This window comes from Chinchilla lanigera, unplaced genomic scaffold, assembly GCF_000276665.1.
Source record: "Chinchilla lanigera isolate Chin_1 unplaced genomic scaffold, ChiLan1.0 scaffold00213, whole genome shotgun sequence".
NCBI classification, from domain to species: domain Eukaryota; kingdom Metazoa; phylum Chordata; class Mammalia; order Rodentia; family Chinchillidae; genus Chinchilla; species Chinchilla lanigera.
The window spans coordinates 146,313-150,759 of NW_004955614.1; positions in this window are offsets into that span (position 1 = coordinate 146,313).

Sequence of the window (4,447 nt, forward strand, 5' to 3'; positions counted from 1 at the left end):
AGAAACCACTTTGAAGATATCAATATGTAATACAACAAGCATTGTTAATTCCCTACCACTCTGTTTGTATCTCTGTACTGTCTGTACTGTTGCTTTGCCAGTTTGTAAAATATCGACTGTCTGTTAATATTTTCATCCTTTTATTTAAAAAAACAAAAAGAAAGCGTGATTAAAAACCTACCGAGAAAGAAAAGCCCAGGCCCTGATGGATTCATAGCAGAATTTTACAAGAAATTCAGAGAAAATTTAATTCTCACCCTCTTCAAACTCTTCAAGGAAACTGAAAAGGAAGTAATTCTTCCTAACTCATTTCTGGAATCAAGCATCATACTGACACCAAAACCAGAAAAAGACCAAACCAAGAAAGAGAACTACAGACCAGTCTCCCTATTGAATATAGATTCAAAGATATTCAATAATATACTAGCAAATAGAATGCAGCAAATTATCAAGAAAATCATACATCACGACCAAGTTGGGTTCATTCCAGGAATGCAAGGTTGGTTCAATATTCTCAAATCTATAAATGTTATATGCTATATCAATGGAGCCAAAGACAAAAACCACATGATCATCTCAAAAGATGCAGTAAAAGCTTTGGACAGGGTCCAACATGCATTTATGATAAAAAACTCTACAGAAAATAGGAATAGATAGTCATTATCTTATCTGATCAAAGGTATCTATGACAATCCAACAGCCAACACTATTCTCAGTGGACAAAAACTGAAAGGTTTTACTTTAAATTAGGGAACAAGCAAGGATTTCCGCTGTCACTACTCCTGTTGAATATACTTCTGGAACCACTAGCCAGAGCGATAGGACAGGGGAGAGAAATAGAAGGAATAAGGATAGGAAAGGAAGACGTACAACTATCACTATTTGCAGATGACATGATACTTTATATGGAAGACCCCAAAAACTCCACAAGAAGACTCCCTGAATTAATCAACAAATTCAGCAGTGTAGCTAGATACAAAGTCAACACCCAGAAATTGACAGCATTTCTATGCACAAAGGACAAACAGACTGAGAGAGAAATTAAGGAAACCATATCTTTCTCAATAGCATCCATGAACTTGACATTTCTAGGAATCCATCTAACAAAAGAAGTAAAAGATCTCTTCAGTGAAAACTACAGCACTCTGAAACAAGAAAATCAGAGATGATTTCAGTAAATGGAAAAATATTCCTTGTTCGTGCACAGGAAGAACCATCATTGAGAAAATGGCCATACTCCCAAAAGTGCTGTACAGATTCAATGCAATTCCCATTCAACTACCATTAACATACCCCACAGATCTTGTGAAAATATGCCTTAAATTCATCTGGAACCAGAAGAGACCCAGAATAGCAAAAGCAATCCTGGGCAACAAGGACAAGGCAGGTGGAATCACAGTCCCTCACCTGAAATTATAGTATAAAGCTACTGTCATAAAATCAACCTGGTACTGGCTAAAAAACAGACCTGAGGATCAATGGAAGAGACTGGAAGAAACAGCCATAACCAAAACCACACTCAGCCACTTAATCTTTGATAAAGGGGCCAATCAAACTCACTGGTAGACCAATAGCCTCTTTAATAAATGGTGCTGGAAAAATTAGCTTGCTACCTGCCAAAGAGTGAAAATAGACCCAAGTCTATCACCATGCACCAAACTCAAGTCAAAATGGTTCACAGATCTCAATATTAAAACAGAAACACTAAATCTATTGGAAGAGAAACTAGGTAAAAACTTTGAAGCCAAAGGGGTTGGCAGAGAGTTCATGAACAAACACCAAATTGCACGTGAAACACTTGAAAGAATCAACAACAGGGATCTCATTCCACTGAAAAGTTTCTGCATATCTAAAGAAATCACCAGTAGAGTAAAAAGAAAACCCACAAACTTGGAAAAAATTTTAGCTGATTGTCCCTCAGACAAAGGGCTTCTATCTAGAACATATAAAGAATTGAAAAATACCAGCCCCCCCAAGTTCAAAGACCCAATCCAAACATGGGCAGCTGAGATGAATACACACTTCTCAGACAAGGAGATGCACAAGGCAAGTAAATACATGAGCATATGTTCAACATCATTAGTCACTTGAGAAAGGCAAATTAAAACAACCTTGAGATTCCACCTTACCCCAGTAAGAATGGCTAGCATTAAGAAATCCACCAATAACAAATGCTTGGGAGCCTGTGGAGAAATAGGAACCCTTCTCCACTGGTGGTGGGAATTCAGTGGTGAAACCACTGTGGAAATCAGTTTGGGGGTTCCTCAGAAAACTAAGTCTAGAGGTCCCATCCAACCCCGCTATCCCTCTGCTGGATGTTTTCCCAGAAGATCAAAGAACATCATATGACAGCGTTATATGTGCACCTATTTTCATAGGTGCACAATTGCTGAAATGTGGAAGCAACACAAATGTCCATCCAGAGAGGACTGGATAAGAGAATTGTGGTACTTTTATATAATGGAATATTACACAGATAAAAAGAAAGATAAACTCGAGCCTTTTATAAGTAAATGGTCACAACTGGATATCATACACATAAGTGGAATAAATCATACCTGCATGTGCAAGTACCGCATTTTTTCATTAGTGTAAAACCTGAAAGAGTTAATTTAAAATAGGAGGTGTGATAGACATTGTGAAATCATAGGAAAACACTCAGGGGTAAAGAGCAATTGAAATGTGAAAAAAGAAAAGGGAAAGTGGGAGAAATTTTGTATGTATGTATACACAGGATAGTTAACACAGTTGTCTACTGTTTTCTACTTCTTTGCTGAAGGCAACTTCAGTGAGTCCTTGATAGATCAGTATTGCATGTCTCTATCTGTTCTCATGAGAAACCACTTTGAAGATATCAATATGTAATGCAAAAGGCATTGTTAATTTCCTACCATTATGTTTGTAACTCTGTATTGTCTGTGCCATTCTTTTGCTATTTTGTAAAAGTGTTTCTGTCAATATTTTCCTCCTTTTATTTTTAAAATAAAAAAATTAGAAAATTCATTTTTGCTCTTAGTGGAGATCCCCCTGGTCTTGTTAGATTAAGAATTAGCGTGCGTCAGAGCATATTTTCAAGTATGGGCCAAAGAATACCTCTCCATCAATCTTTAAGAGTCTTGATGTTAAAATTAAATAAATAAAAAGAGTAAAAGTGTTCTGCTTGTGTATAGTGATCTGTCTCTCTAATCATGAATAGCCACTGATAACAAAGTAGCTACTAAATCAGCTCCTAGGGAAATCTTTAACTCAGGCCCAGATGCAGAAACACTTTAAAGTGTCTGAAAGTAAACTTTGGCCACAGAAAGTCTCATTATCTACTCATCCATATGGGTTTCATCTCATAGATACAATTACAGTAGAGTGAATTACAGAAAAGAACATGTGTGATTAACACAGAGAACATGGCTCTGCATGAACTTTCACACATACACAGGGAGGGTCTTGGATTCTAGACCAGAAATAAAAGACACCTCTGTGCACAAATGCAGAGCTCGTGCTAATTTCTTTTTCTGTGCGAGCCTGCTTCTCTTTGAGGATACTATCACCTCAATATACTTTGTTTAGTTGTTCTTCTGTGTCTCTATGTCTCATCTAATTTGCTCATGATGTACAAGAACCTTGACCATCAGGACCCACTAGCACTTCAATAACTGGCACCAGGGTAAAAATATCATAAAAATTCAAAAGAGTAAATGTAAAAATAATTTGGTAAATGTGTTTTTCATAAGAAAATTGTACTCTTTTGTCTTTCATCTCTCTTTCCTTTAAATCCAACGAGAAGATTCTCTTAGCCTAATGATCTCAGTTTGAGAATTCCAGAACTGCAATGCACCACTTGTTATCACCTCTGCTGTAGCAAATTAATTGCATTTCTCAAAATTATTGTGTTTATATTGCTTCTATCCTAGGGTAGGTGAGTTGGAGAGATGTGGGTGATGCTTATAGATGGGAAAATTACTTTGTGGAATTTGTCTCTTTGATCATGCTATTATCTGAGTTCGTTTAATAGGTCATTATGATAGTAGTGAAGAGGGACAAGGGGGTTGGTGGCCTACGCCTCAAAAAGAGCCCTCTTTTAATTTCCTATTCTTCCAGAGAGGAAAAGTGTAACAACAAGACCAGAAACATCACAGGAAGGGTCAGGGAAACTACATGTAAAAGGTGTGAAAGCTAGTGAAGTTTATTTTTAGTGGGAATTCTGATTTGAGAATCAATATATAGGAGGAAGAGAGCCACTACGTGCTTACAATTATCAGGCCTGTATTTATGATCTCTGATTCTCCTTTTTTTCTCTATATTTTAGTGTTTCCACCTTGGTGAACGTATGGCTAGTGTCACTTGCATAGTATTAGTTTCCACAATAGAGTTCTATAAAATTATGAAACAGGGCTGAGTGGAATTCCAAAGAAAGAAGCACTAAATGCAAGAGTCAAAGCACTTATTTGGG